General features: G+C 47.8%; 1 long non-coding RNA gene across 1 annotated transcript; it reads left to right on the top strand.

Moving 5' to 3' along the window:
• Positions 1-1,078: 1,078 nt before the first annotated feature.
• LOC148182531 (uncharacterized) lies at positions 1,079-7,233 on the top strand. Its single transcript, XR_015774602.1, has 4 exons — positions 1,079-1,194; positions 2,027-2,074; positions 3,647-3,754; positions 6,010-7,233. It is a non-coding gene; the product is annotated as an uncharacterized LOC148182531 (long non-coding RNA).
• The last annotated feature ends 8,293 nt before the right edge of the window (positions 7,234-15,526 follow it).

The following is a 15,526-nucleotide window of genomic DNA, read 5'->3' as shown; positions in this document are numbered from 1 at the left end:
CCTCCCTCTGGAATATTCCCGAGTTTTTCCATGGATCAAGGAGACCTGGAAGTGTTTGTGGGGTGGATGCTGCCCCACGGGAGGGGCTGGTGATGCTGAAAATCCCCCAATTCACCTTTGCCTTCCCCTCCCACGCTCAGAGCCTGCTGAGCAAATAAAACCCGATCTTTCTGCAAAGAAAAACTGATTTTTTTTAGCCAAAGGTATCAAATTTTAAACCAATTTGACAAATTCAGGTTGGAGGGGAAGGTGCTAAACTGGCTGAAAACCCCAATTCCTCCTTGAAGAACAATAAACCAAATTTTAAATGCTCCATGTATAACTTGGCATTCTTCCCCCTGCTCCCCTAAATCCCCCTCTTGATTTATAATGTCCTAATTATCGTATCCAGCCTTAATATGAGGGGGAAACAGTGGAAAAATGTGGATTTTCACGGTGTCCCCATCAGCTGGGGGGTGTCACTGTGCCCCCCGTGTCCCACAGGCACAACTCCTGTCTCAGCACTTGAATGTGGTGCAATAAAGTTCTTGCAGTAAAAAAAAAAAAAAATCTCTTTTTCCTCTGCCTCTTGATGCATTTATTGCAGCTCATTAATTGTAAATAATCACCTTTAATTGAGTTTCATTATCTCCAATAGTTTGTGCTGCGTGGTTTGGGATTGCTGCTGGGTAAAGCTGTTTTTAACAGGAAAACAGGAACAATTCTCTCCCTTTATCTCTTTAAAAATAAAGGTGTAAACTTACCTTGAAACAACCCCAAACAACAGCTCTGACCTTTCCCAAGAGCTGTTGTCAAAACTTTTCTGGACAAGGCTTGACCTGGCAGCACCTGAATGGGGGAGATTGTTTTGAGGTGAAAATTGAGGAATTTTGGGCTCCTGAATATCAATATTTCCTCTCTCCTTAGCTCTGCAATGCTGTTGATCTCTTTAATTCATTTAAATCATTTCAGGTGCTTTTTTTTTCCCTGGATTTTTCACAGACTTTGATTTGTTTAATTTATTTAAATTGATTTCAGGTGGTTTTTTTTTTTCCCTGGGTTTTCACAGATAACAATCAGCTTTGCTCTGCTGCCATCACAGAAATCTCCTCCTTGCACTTGGGTGTTGTATTTCCAACATTTATCAGATTTTTCCCACTCCCAGAACAGTTTTTAATCCCAGTTGGCTGCCAGAGAATAAAAAACCCTTGGGAGGTGAGACTGGAAATTCCAGCTCCTCTTTTAATTTTTATTCTTTTTTTTTTTGCTGTTTTTTAACACCAAACTCTTTGTTTTTCCAAATGTCTGGGTTTTTTTTTATTGAAAGTTAAATGTCCTGCTAATTAAAGGTTATTTAGGAGAAAAATTAGCAGGCCCTTAATTGGAGCTGAGATATTCCTTTGTAATTGGAGTCACTTTTTTTCTTCTGGATCATTTTTTCCCCACCTAAATCCAGGCAGCTGCAGCTGCTGGTGCTGGAATTGGAGATAAAACTTGAATTTATATCATTTCAAATGCTGTTTTTGCAGCAATTAAAGATGATGAGCACGGTGGAGCTGCAGGAATCACTTCAGACAATTCCAGGCTGGAATTGGAGGGGAAATTTCAGGATCAGCTCATTCCAGAGGCTCCAACCTGGCCACTTCCCCAGCCCAGCCTCACCATCTTCCCAGGATGCTTTAAAATAAAAGATATTAAATAATTTCATTTCATTTTAACTCTTGCAGCTCAGCTCTGGGGTAAATTAAATGATTTCCATGGTTTTGGGTGGATTTGGGGGTCACAAACGATCCTGGGGCTCCTCAGAGTGGAATTCCTGCCTGGAAATGGATGGATCCCTCCTGAAATCCCAAAGGATGGAACAGATAATGTCTCCACAACCCCTATAGGCTCTCCAGGGGTGATTTTAATTGAAATATTCCTGAAAAACCCAATTTTTTGGGGGATGGACTGAAATCTTAGGCCCTTCCCTTGTTTTAGCTGACCTTAAATCCTAAAAAAAATGAAGTGTAAGTGAAATTTTAACTTTTTCATGCCACAAATTCAGTCTGGATCCTGCTGCTGCTGACCTGGGAGACATCAACAGGAAAAAAAGGTGATTTTCACAAAGTTTGGGAGATTTTGGTTTCCTGTCCCAGGCTCTTCCCTTTGGAGCATGAAGCAGATTCCTCATGCCAGGGTGTGGTTGGGACCAGGTAACTTTTGGGGTGACCAGCCAGGATTTTGTGTCTTGGAGCAGCTCTGGGGGAATGTGGAGGCCACCTGGGGACATTCTTCCTTTTTTCTTTAGTTTTTCTTTCTTTTCTTTATTTTTATCTTTATATTTTGTTGCATTTTTCTTTCTTTTAGCTTCCTTTTTTCTTTTTTCATTGCTTTTTCTTTCATTTTTCTTTCATTTTTCTTTCATTTTTCTTTCATTTTTCTTTCATTTTTCTTTCCTTTTTCTTTCCTTTTTCTTCCATTTTTCTTCCATTTTTCTTCCATTTTTCTTCCATTTTTCTTTACTTTTTCTTTACTTTTTCTTTACTTTTTCTTTACTTTTTCTTTACTTTTTCTTTACTTTTTCTTTACTTTTTTAATTTCTTCTTTAATTTCTTCTTTAATTTCTTCTTTAATTTCTTCTTTAATTTCTTCTTTAAATTTTCTTTCATTTTTCTTTTTTCTTTATTTCTTTTTTCTTTAAGTTTTCTTTATATTTTCTTTCATTTTTCTTTTTTCTTTATTTTTTTCTTTAAATTTCCTTTCTTTTTCCTTTCTTTTTCCTTTCTTTTTCCTTTCTTTTTCCTTTCTTTTTCCTTTCTTTTTCCTTTCTTTTTCCTTTCTTTTTCCTTTCTTTTTCCTTTCTTTTTCCTTTCTTTTTCCTTTCTTTTTCCTTTCTTTTTCCTTTCTTTTTCCTTTCTTTTTCCTTTCTTTTTCCTTTCTTTTTCCTTTCTTTTTCCTTTCTTTTTCCTTTTTTCTTTATTTTTCTTTCTTTTTTCTTTATATTTTGTTTAAATTTTCTTTATTTTTTTCTTTATTTTCTTTATTTTTTTCTTTAAGTTTTCTTTATATTTTGTTTAATTTTTCTTTCTTTATATTTTCTTTATATTTTCTTTATATTTTCTTTATATTTTCTTTATATTTTCTTTATATTTTCTTTATATTTTCTTTATATTTTCTTTATATTTTCTTTATTTTTTCTTTATTTTTTCTTTATTTTTTCTTTATTTTTCTTTATTTTTTCCTTAATTTTTCTATAATTTTTCTATAATTTTTCTATAATTTTTCTTTTTTCCTTAAGTTTTCTATAATTTTTCTATAATTTTTCTATAATTTTTCTTTTTTCCTTAAGTTTTCTATAATTTTTCTATAATTTTTCTATAATTTTTCTTTTTTCCTTAAGTTTTCTATAATTTTTCCATAATTTTTCTATAATTTTTCTTTTTTCCTTAAGTTTTCCTTATATTTTCTTTAATTCTTCTCTTTTCCTCTCTTTTTTCCTTATTTTTTCTTTCATTTCCCTTTCTTTTCCTTTCTTTTTTTCTCTGATTTTTCTTCCTTTTTCCTTTCCTTTCTTTAATTTTCCTTTCTCTTTTTTCCTTCTCTTCCCTTTATTTATTTATTCTTTCTCCTGGCTGGGGCTGGAGAGAGGAACTGAGATTTGAGGAGCCTCTCTGTTCTCCTGCAGGGCCGAACTCGGGAGCTGGAGAAGGAAAACCCGGAGCCAGATCCAAGGGAATTCCCTGATCCGAGTGTGCAGATGGATCAGAAGAGCTGGAGCCGGGGAAATCAGCAGGTAGGGAATCATTTCCCTGGGCAAGGAGGGAAAACAAACAGGGAGTCATTCCTTTAGGGATGGAATTGATCCAGGATGTGGATATTGGAAAGGGAATTGATCCCAGGATGTGGGAGATTGGAAAGGGAATTGATCCCAGGGTGTGGATATTGGAAAGGGAATTGATCCCAGGGTGTGGATATTGGAAAGGGAATTGATCCCAGGATTTGGGATATTGGAAAGGGAATTGATCCCAGGATTTGGGATATTGGAAAGGGAATTGATCCCAGGGTGTGGATATTGGAAAGGGAATTGATCCCAGGATGTGGATATTGGAAAGGGAATTGATCCCAGGATGTGGATATTGGAAAGGGAATTGATCCCAGGATTTGGGATATTGGAAAGGGAATTGATCCCAGGATGTGGATATTGGAAAGGGAATTGATCCCAGGATGTGGATATTGGAAAGGGAATTGATCCCAGGATGTGGATATTGGAAAGGGAATTGATCCCAGGATTTGGGACATTGGAAAGAGGGAATTGATCCCAGGATGTGGAACATTCTCTGGAAGGAGGGAATGTGGTCCCAGAAAGTGAAATATCTGAGAAGAGAGGGAATCTGGTCCCAAGATGTGGGACACCCTTTGGAAAGACGGAATTGGTCCCAGGATGTGGAACATTGTCTGGAAGGAGGGAATTGATCCCAGGATTTGGGACACCCTTTGGAAAGAGGGAATCTCCTCCCAGGATTTGGGACATCCTGAGTTTTCCTTGGCATTGAGATTTCCACCCATTGCCGTTATCCTGGGGTCAGGTGTGTGAGCTGTGGCTGTCTCAGGTGTCACCTCTGTGCCTGCAGAGCTGATTTATCACCTGCCTCTGCCAGCTGAGAGCTGAATCCAGGATTTCCATTCCTTTTGGAATGAAACTGCTTTGCCTTGGCTGGGAAATGGCTTTGGATTCATCCTGCTGCTGGCAGAGCTGGGGAGAGCAGCGCTGGGGGCTCTTCTGCGCAGCTCTTTGTCACTTGTCACCCTTCCCTGCCCAGCAGCTGGCTGCCAGCTGAGCCACAGGCTTCTCCCAGCGTGGAAGTGTGGGAAATCCCTCTGGGAGTGAAATCCCAGGCGGTTCTGGCGTGCCCTGGAGCGTTCAGGGAATCGTGTTCCAGCTGCTGGGAATTCTGCCCTTGGATCTGCAGTGCCAGCAGTGGTGACAGAGCCGTGTCCCTGTGAGCCTGGGCTGCTTCCTCCCGGGAAAATCAGCTCCGAGGCAGGGCTGGGAGCTGGGAAGGCTCTCCCAGCTCTCCTGTTCAGGGAGGGATGCTGTGTGCACTTTGCAACTTTTCCAAACGATTTTTGGGATTATTCCGCCTGTTTGGAGCTGGTGGGTGTTTGGGATCAGAGCAGCAGGTGGCATTTTTCTCTGGGCTTATCTTGGGAGGACAAAGTCACAAACGGGAGCAGAGGACAAAGCTGGCATTGTGCAAGGCCAGGAGAAAGGGAAAGCTCAGGGGATGGGCTGAGTGCTGTGTGTGATATCCCTGCTCCATCCCTGCTCCCTCCATCCATCCCTGCTCCATCCCTGCTCCTTCCCTGCTCCTTCCCTGCTCCTTCCCTGCTCCTTCCCTGCTCCTTCCCTGCTCCTTCCCTGCTCCTTCCCTGCTCCTTCCCTGCTCCCTCCATCCATCCCTGCTCCTTCCCTGCTCCTTCCCTGCTCCTTCCCTGCTCCTTCCCTGCTCCTTCCCTGCTCCCTCCCTGCTCCCTCCCTGCTCCTTCCCTGCTCCCTCCCTGCTCCCTCCCTGCTCCCTCCATCCATCCCTGCTCCTTCCCTGCTCCCTCCCTGCTCCCTCCCTGCTCCCTCCATCCATCCCTCCTTCCCTGCTCCTTCCCTGCTCCTTCCCTGCTCCCTCCCTGCTCCCTCCCTGATCCCTCCCTGCTCCTTCCCTGCTCCTTCCCTGCTCCTTCCCTGCTCCCTCCCTGCTCCCTCCCTGCTCCCTCCCTGCTCCCTCCCTGATCCCTCCCTGCTCCTTCCCTGCTCCTTCCCTGCTCCTTCCCTGCTCCTTCCCTGCTCCTTCCCTGCTCCTTCCCTGCTCCTTCCCTGCTCCATCCCTGCTCCATCCCTGCTCCATCCCTGCTCCTTCCCTGCTCCTTCCCTGCTCCCTCCCTGCTCCATCCCTGCTCCCTCCATCCCTCCCTGCTCCTTCCCTACTCCCTCCCTGCTCCCTCCCTGCTCCATCCCTGTTCCCTCCATCCATCCCTGCTCCATCCCTGCTCCAGGATGAATTCAGGAACTCCAGGTCAGAGGCTGCCCAGCTGTGGGAACTGCAGACACAAAGATCCTCGAGGAAGAAGAGGAAAGGTTCCATTCTTTATCTCCTGGAGCCATGTATCAATTATCCCCAGCGTCTCGGAGCCTGGGATGGGAATGGATTTTTCTGCTCTTTTAGGAGAGGTTTTGTCCTGGGAGAGGGGAGAGCCGAGGGCAGCAGCTTTCCCAGGATCTCAGGTGTTCCTGCTGCTGCTGCTGAGCCAAACGGTGCTGCTAATGGGAATTAGGGAAGTGTGCTGTGCTGTGCTCCACAGGGAGAGCTGAGGAATTGGAGAGGAAATCACCAGCCCTGGGTGGCAGGGAGTTAAGAAAACAGGATCAGCTGTGAAACAGAGGGATTAAAAAAGCCATTTTTGTCAGGATTTTGGGGAGAGGAGCTGCCCACACTGTCACAGCCTCATCACCTCCTCCTGGGCATTCCCAGCCCACATCCTTGGGATCCTCATGGAGTGGTGCTCCTGCACCATGGAGGGTGGTGGGACTCTGTTCCAGCCCTATGGAAAAGCTCCTCCACAGCTCCAGGAGAGCAGGAATTCCTGCTGAGCCGGGCAGGGGCTGAGCCTCATCCCATCCCTGGCCCCGAGGGGACCCCGTTGTCCCTGTGAATGGATCCTGTGGAGAGCAAATGGATTTGGGCTGCAGCTCAGGCATCCCACAGGACACTTCACACCCAGCCTGGCCTCAGCATTCCCAGCCTGGCCACATTCCTGCTGCTGCCAGCTCCTCCTTGGCCCAGAAACATGGGATGGAAAAAGCAGGACAGACTCAGAGGTGATTTCTGGGATCCTGGCCTCTCTGGGATAACAGGAGGCTGTTTTTGCCTTGAAATTGTTGAAATAAATTCCTTTTTTTGGGGAAAAACCCGGTGATGCTGCCTCCTGCTTCTTTCTGCTGTGTGAGCTCTGGGAATGTGTTCCTGTGGAAGCAGGAAATCTTTCCTCTGGAGCTGGATTAGGATCTGGGCACAGAGTTTTTTAGAGGAGCTGAATTATTGTCTTTACCCCTTCCCAAAGTCTGGGGGTTCCTGGCCTGTCTCAGCACCTTTCTCTGCAAAGGCACCATCCTGCTCTTCCTCACATCCTTCCCTTCCCTGGAATTCCTTATTTTTTCTTTTTTTTACTCCCTGCAAAATCCCAGGTGATGGGAATCCCCATTCCAGGCAGGTGGAGGCCTTGGATGGTGAATCCCTTGAGTTTCCACTGCCTGAGCACTGCCAGAACCAACCTCCCCCAAAACTGGGAATGGGAGCTTTGATGGGAGCTGCTCCATCTTTCTCTCTTGCCACCTCTCCAGGAATTATCTGTGGCTTTATCCTTGGAGAGGAGCCTCATCCCTCCTGTCCCTGTGGAAAACCAAGAGGCTCCCTGCTGCTCCATCCCCTTTTCCTGGGGTTATTGCAGAGATCCCTGCAGTGTCCTCGCTGTGGCTCATCCCATCTTTGATTCCGAGAATAAATCTGACCTCCCAGGGATCAATCTCCTGTTGGAAACGCAATAACACAGCCAGGAACTGCTCTTGGAGGGCTCCTGGCTGTGGCCACGGGGCTTTAATGCAGCAGGAGCCTCTCCCTAATTGATGGGAGCTCTCTGCCGCTCCCAAAATCCAATAGCTGATCGATCCAGGGGCACGGAGAGAGCAGCATTAAATCCAGGCCTCCTCCAGGACCTCCCAGGAGAAGGGGGAGAAATGAATTTGGAGCCTCCTGGAGTGATTTCCTGGCTGGAGCTCAGCAAGACACAGAGCTCTGCCTGTTCAGTGCCATCCCAGTATACCCAGCTTGGCTCCACTGTCCATAAAACCTGCATTATCCATAAAACCTGCATTATCCATAAAACCTGCATTAGCCATAAAATCTGCATTACATTATCCATAAAATCTGCATTAGCCAAGTCTCCCTGGCATTTGCCCTGGAGCTGAGGCAGCAGAGGGGTGGGAATGACCATCCATAAAGGCTGAGGGAATGTTCACCTGGAATCCAGGCAGAAAAGGACCCTAAAACACCAGGGATGTTTGATTTAATTCATTTGGTGAGAGGCAAAGGAAGGATTTTAGATGGAATCCAGGGAAATGATCCCTGTTCCCTGGACAAGGATTTCAAGGGCAAACAGGGATGCTGAGGGCAGGGACCTTCTAAATTGGAGAGGACTCTGCACAATTTGCACTTGGGAGGAGCTCTGGCTCTGGCTGGACCTCCTAATCCCAACATTTGGGCATCTCCTAATCCCAACATTTGGGCATCTCCTAATCCCAACATTTGGGATGCCCACACTGATTCCCACAGAAGCTGTGGCTGCCCCTTGGATCCCTGGGAATGTCCAAGGCCAGGTTGGACAGGGTTTGGAGCATCCTGGGATAGTGGGAGGTGTTCCTGTCCTGACAGGGGTGGAATGGGATGATCCTTTAGATCCCATTTTGGAACCATTCCATGGATCTATGACATTCCCTGGTGATGTGATGCCGTTTCTGGCACTGGGGATTGTGGCTCTGGTGGCCTCACAGCTGAATGTCACCACTGGAGCTCTCAAAGGTCACCTGCTGTCACCTCCTGTCCCCATCTGCTGCCTCCATGAATTCATCCTTGCAAGCCTCCCTCGGGAGCTTTTTTTGGGAGATGTGGATCCAAAGGTGTTTGAACCTTTGCCGCCCTTGGATTTGGAGTGGAATTAGGGACAGAATCCATGCCTTGAGTGCCATCCCAACTCTGGAATTCTGTGATTCCCAGTGCTGGAGATGCTGTTCCCAGTTCTGGAATTCTGTGATTCCCAGTGCTGGAGATGCTGTTCCCAGCTCTGGAATTCTGTGATTCCCAGTGCTGGAGATGCTGTTCCCAGCTCTGGAATTCTGTGATTCCCAGTGCTGGAGATGCTGTTCCCAGCTCTGGAATTCTGTGATTCCCAGTGCTGGAGATGCTGTTCCCAGTTCTGGAATTCTGTGATTCCCAGTGCTGGAGATGCTGTTCCCAGTTCTGGAATTCTGTGATTCCCAGTGCTGGAGATGCTGTTCCCATCTGGCTCCAGCCCCGATTCCCCATCTGCCGCCTGCCCTGCCCAGTCCCGGCGCAATCCCACGGGGATCTGGGATGTGTTTGTCACCTGGCTGAGGGTGACAGCTCCGTGCTGTCCTGGATTCCTTGCTTAGGGAAGTGGCAGAGCCCAGCGTGGGCTTCCTGGCCAATGATCCATAAATCCATCGATCCCTTGGTGCTGCTCCAGAGTGCTGGATACGGGGCAGAGAGGCTCGTGGGCTCCGATTCCTTGGATTTGGAGCTGGATCCATCTGCAGTGAGCCAGCTGGAGGAGCGCCTGCCTCGCTGCCGAGGAGGGGGAGCGGATTCCCGAGAGTGACAGGGAATGTGGAATTCCCAGGGGAGCCGGGAGCAGCCGGGGCTGCCTCGTGTGTCTGTCTGTCCGTCCGTCCTGCTGGAGGGAGCTGCACGTGCCAGGGCTTGGAGCAGGGATGGGAGCGAGGGATGAGTCCCCTCCCGGCTTCCAAACTCTGCTCCCCGTCCCCTTGTTCCCAGCACAGTGCCAGTCCCACCGGGAATTCCTGGGATTCCTCTCCAAGCCCACCACGCGCTCCCGGGACTTGCAGGGACCTGGGAACTCCCGCCCTTCCCAAACCCATCCCGGCCACTTTTCCACGTGAACTCCACCGGGATGAAAGCTGAGGATCTGATGACTTTTTGATCCCAGCTTTTCCAGGAAGGGCTTTTTGTCCGGGATGGGATTTCCAGGCTGATGGGTGTTTCCAGGAATCTCCTGCCCTGGGAGAGAGGGATCAGTGATGCTCCAGCTCTCCCGTTTTCCCAGCTCCCGCTTCTTGAGTGACTTCTAAAGAAGCTGTGGAGTGTTCCTGGAGTCCCATCCTGCAGGGAACACGTCAGCGGGGTGGGAAGGGATCCTGGAAAGCTCTGGATGCGAGGGGAAAGAGGGGGATTGGCCCGCGTGGGAAGGGGCCTTGGCAACGCTGCAAAAAGCTGGGAAAAAAAAAATAAGAATCCGTGATTTGTTTGGCATTTCCTTCCCGATTTTCTCACATTCCTCTGCCTGACTCATAAACCTGCTGCTCTGCGTTTCTGGGATTCATCCTCGATGTCCTGGAGCTCTGCAGCCTCCCTGAAATTGCTCAGTGGGATTGATCCCAGGGCATCCCTGCTCCATAGGGCAATGTTTTTCCCTTGGAAACTGCTGATTGCTGTTTAATTAACAATTCACGCGTTCCTTGAGGCTTGGGAATTACCCAGAGGAGTTTTTTTTTTATCCAGGATGCTGCTCTGTGCTTATTCCCGAGGCTGGGATAAGTTGATCCTGGGGATTCCCATAATCCCTCCAAACCGCTGGAAAATTTGGGAAGTCACCCTGGATAATCAACAAACACAGGAGGGTCAGGAACAAATCACGGCAGCGGGGAGAAAACAAAATTTTATCCAAGGATTTATTTTTATTTTCCTTTTGATTCTGTAGAGAAACTGATAATGAAGCTCCCTTCTTCCCAAAGCGTTGCCATGGCAACCGGCGGGATGCGGGGATGGATGAGAAGTGTCACCCTTGAAGAGAGAGGGGACAGCTGCTGCCTTCGGGGCACCTGGGATGAAGGATTTCAGCTGGAATAGAGGATTTCAGCTGGAAGAGAGGATTTCAGCTGGAAGAGAGGGGTTCCAGGAAGGATTTCAGCTGGAATAAAGGATTTCAGCTGGAAGAGAGGGGTTCCAGGAAGGATTTCAGCTGGAATTGTGGGGTTCCAGGAAGGATTTCATCTGGAATAAAGGATTTCAGCTGGAATAGAGGGGATCCAGGAAGGATTTCCTCTGGAATAAAGGATTTCAGCTGGAAGAGAAGGGTTCCAGGAAGGATTTCCTCTGGAATAAAGGATTTCAGCTGGAATTGTGGGGATCCAGGAAGGATTTCCTCTGGAATAAAGGATTTCAGCTGGAAGAGAGGGGTTCCAGGAAGGATTTCCTCTGGAATAAAGGATTTCAGCTGGAATTGTGGGGTTCCAGGAAGGATTTCCTCTGGAATAAAGGATTTCAGCTGGAAGAGAGGGGTTCCAGGAAGGATTTCAGCTGGAATAAAGGATTTCCCCTGGAATTGTGGGGTTCCAGGAAGGATTTCATCTGGAATAAAGGATTTCAGCTGGAATTGTGGGGTTCCAGGAAGGATTTCCTCTGGAATAAAGGATTTCAGCTGGAATTGTGGGGTTCCAGGAAGGATTTCAGCTGGAATAAAGGATTTCAGCTGGAATTGTGGGGTTCCAGGTGGAATAATGGGGGTTCTAGCAGGGAATAAAAGGATTCCACATGGAATGAGGGTGTTCCAGGACAGGTTCCAGCTGGAATAAAGGGGTTCCAGGTGGAATAAAGGGGTTCCAGATGGAATTGTGGGATTCTAGCAGGGAATAAAAGGATTCCAGCTGGAATGAGGGTGTTCCAGGATGGGTTCCAGCTGGAATAAAGGGGTTCCAGCTGGAATAGAGAGGTTCCAGATGGAATTAAGGGGTTCCAGCAGGGAATAAAAGGATTCCACATGGAATGAGGGTGTCCCAGGAAGGATTTCAGCTGGAATCGTGGGGTTCCAGCTGGAATCGTGGGGTTCCAGATGGAATAATGGGGGTTCTAGCAGGAAATAAAAGAATTCCAGCAGGAATTATGGTGTTCCAGGAAGGATTTCAGCTGGAATAAAGGATTTCAGCTGGAAGAGAGGGGTTCCAGGAAGGATTTCAGCTGGAATTGTGGGGTTCCAGGAAGGATTTCAGCTGGAATAAAGGATTTCAGCTGGAATTGTGGGGTTCCAGGTGGAATAATGGGGGTTCTAGCAGGGAATAAAAGGATTCCACATGGAATGAGGGTGTTCCAGGAAGGATTTCAGTTGGAATTGTGGGGTTCCAGGTGGAATTGTGGGGTTTCAGATAAAATAATGGGGTTCCAGTAGGAAATAAAAAGATTCCAGCTGGAATGGAGAGGTTCCAGCTGGAATAATGGGGTTCCAGCAGGGAATAAAAGGGTTCCACATGGAATGAGGGCATTCCAGGAAGGGTTCCAGATGGAATAATGGGGGTTCTAGCAGGGAAGAAAAGGATTCCATTTGAAATGAGGTGGATCCAGGAAGGATTCCATCTGGAATACAGGTTCTAGCAGGAATAAAAGGATTCCAGATGGAATTAAGGGGTTCCAGGTGGAATTAAGGGGTTCCAGCAGGGAATAAAAGGATTCCAGCTGGAATTATGGTGTTCCAGGAAGGATTTCAGCTGGAATAAAGGAGTTCCTGATGGAATAAAGGGATTCCATATGGAATAAAGGGGTTCCATATGGAATAATGGGGTTCCAGCAGGAAATAAAAGTATTTCATTTGGGATTAGGATGTTCCAGGACTGATTTCAGCTGGAATAAAGGATTCCAGCTGGAATAGAGGGGTTCCAGCTGGAATAAAGGGTTCCAGCTGAGGAGAGCAGCCCTAATCCAGGTTCCTGCTCCATGCAGGGAGGAAGAGGCTCCCTGTGCCTCACTGATATTTGGGATTTTGGTTTGTTAACCTTTTCCCACTCCTGGGAGGAGCTTTGGGATCAAACGCAGCGCTTGAAAACATTGTCCTGTGAGCCAGAGCCAGGAATCCAGCAGGGACTGGGAGGATGTGGATGGGATCCACTGGGATGTGGATCCAAGTCCCTGCTGTGAGCAGGACCGTGGCACTCTCGGCTGTCAGGGCAGGGAAGGAGCCGCTCAGGGAGGGCCAGACCTGCCTTGGACAGCAGGTAAAACATCCAGGAAAAGCTTTTTTCCTGGGAATGGCTGTCAGGAAGCAGCAGGAGATGGAAAGGAGCCAGCCCGTAGCTGCTCTGGGAATGGCAGGCCCAGGAGGCTTCCTGAGAGAGGAAGCAGCTTTTCCCTGGCTCTTGTTTTTCCAGCTTTTTCCTCCTGTTAAAAGGCTGGGAAAATTCCTGGAAATTTTCCTCCAGAGCTTGGAAAAGGCTGGGAGTCTCCTCTGTGCCTGCTCTGTGTCCCTTTCGCTGCAGGCTGGAAGATGGAAAATAAATCAGGGAAGCAGAACAGAAGGAGAACTCCTGCAGGAGCTGGAAATTGGGAATCTCCTGAGGGACATGATGGATATTCCTGGTTATTCCATAACCTGCCAGCATCCCTGCTCCTGTGCCCTTGTTGATTATCAGGGTTGGAGTGGGAATCTGGGAAAAGCTCTTGGATCTCCTGCAGAGGCAGGAGCTGTCGCCAAGCCAGAGCAGATGGTGACCTGGTTTTGCCAGGGTAGGGATGAGGTTGGGAATGCACCCTTGGAAGCAGGATTTGGGGAAGGGCCTGGGATACACTGGGATTCATCCCAGCCAGCTCAGACCCGGAAAGAAAAAAAACAAAATGGAAAACAAATTTGGAAAATTTGGAAAATTTTTTGGAAAAACCAATCTCCGTGGTCCTTAATATGTAATCCTTGGATTGGGTTTTACGGCTTTGATGTGGATGGATGATGGATGATGGATGGATGGATGGATGATGGATGGATGATGGATGGATGATGGATGGATGATGGATGGATGATGGATGGATGGATGGATGATGGATGGATGGATGATGGATGATGGATGGATGATGGATGGATGATGGATGGATGATGGATGGATGGATGATGGATGGATGGATGATGGATGATGGATGGATGGATGGATGGATGATGGATGGATGATGGATGGATGGATGATGGATGGATGATGGATGGATGATGGATGATGGATGGATGATGGATGATGGATGGATGGATGATGGATGGATGATGGATGATGGATGGATGGATGATGGATGATGGATGGATGATGGATGATGGATGGATGATGGATGGATGATGGATGATGGATGATGGATGGATGATGGATGATGGATGGATGGATGATGGATGGATGATGGATGGATGATGGATGATGGATGGATGGATGATGGATGGATGATGGATGGATGATGGATGATGGATGGATGGATGATGGATGGATGATGGATGATGGATGGATGAATGGATGGATGATGGATGGATGATGGATGGATGATGGATGGATGATGGATGGATGGATGATGGATGGATGGATGATGGATGATGGATGGATGATGGATGGATGATGGATGGATGATGGATGGATGGATGATGGATGATGGATGGATGATGGATGATGGATGGATGATGGATGGATGATGGATGATGGATGGATGATGGATGGATGATGGATGGATGATGGATGGATGGATGGATGATGGATGATGGATGGATGGATGGATGATGGATGGATGGATGATGGATGATGGATGATGGATGATGGATGATGGATGGATGGATGGATGGATGATTGATGGATGATGGATGATGGATGGATGATGGATGGATGGATTGATCCATCAGGTGTTTAATCTCCGATTATTCCCACCAAAAACTCCAGGAGAAGTGGCCCTTCCCTAGCCAGACCTGAATTCTTCATTCCAGAGCCCAGTTTCACATTCCAGCCCCATCCCTGAGGAAGTTTTCCCCCAAACAGGGAAAATGGAGGTGATTTTCCCATTGTTTTCCTGGACTGCTGCAAGCTGATTCCCTGTTCTGCCTGGGAACATCTGTTTCTCCTTGGATTCTTGGATTTCTTGGCTCCAGGAGCTTCTCCTGGGAGTCTGGCCACGTTTTGCTTCGTGTTTGAGCTTTGTGAGGGGTTCAGCTCCAGGGAAATCAGGGTTGGAGCTGTGCTCCTGCTCCACATCCAGCTCCTGCCTTGGAAATAACTGAATTCCTGGAATGGTCTGCTGGAAAAGGGGGATTTTTGGGAGGTAACAATGTGAGCATTCCCAGATCTAGGAAAGCAGGAAAACTCTGGAATGTTCTGCTGGGAGAGAGCAGAGGCTGAGGAGGGCTGTGCTAATCAGGGCAGGGGATCCGGGCAGGCAGACGAATCACCCAAGGATTAGGGAAATCTCAGCAGGATTATTCCAAGGGAAAATCCGGCAGCTGTTGGATCTGGGCAGTCCCAGGAGTCACCTCCAGAGGGGAACTTGGCAGGGCACCGACCTTGGCTGGAGTGGCTTTGGGTTCCAATTCATGGGCAGGGATCCACCCCTCTGCAGAGGGATCCTGGTCCCTGGGCAGGGCAGGGCAGGGGGCACAGGGGACTGGTGGCCTCAGGGTGAGGGACAGGCATGTGGCAGTGCTAGCCTGTCCCTGTCTGTCCTGTGTCACCCCCTGGCTGTCCTGTGCCATCCCTGATTGTCCTGTGTCACCCCCTGATTGTCCTGTGTCACCCTCTGGCTGTCCTGTGTCACCCTCTGGCTGTCCTGTGTCACACCCTGATTGTCCTGTGCCACCTCTGATTGTCCTGTGTCACCCCCTGGCTGTCCTGTGCCATCCCTGATTGTCCTGTGTCACCCCTTGATTGTCCTGTGCCACCTCTGATTATCCTGTGTCACCCCCTGATTGTCCTGTGTCACCCCCTGAT

The sequence above is a fragment of the Pseudopodoces humilis genome, chromosome 27 (genome assembly GCF_049639895.1).
Source record: "Pseudopodoces humilis isolate 2021_Gansu_Grassland_sample_001 chromosome 27, ASM4963989v1, whole genome shotgun sequence".
In the NCBI taxonomy this organism is placed as follows: domain Eukaryota; kingdom Metazoa; phylum Chordata; class Aves; order Passeriformes; family Paridae; genus Pseudopodoces; species Pseudopodoces humilis.
Note: the sequence above shows the minus strand (reverse complement) of the source record. Positions and strands in the feature narration are given on the sequence as shown.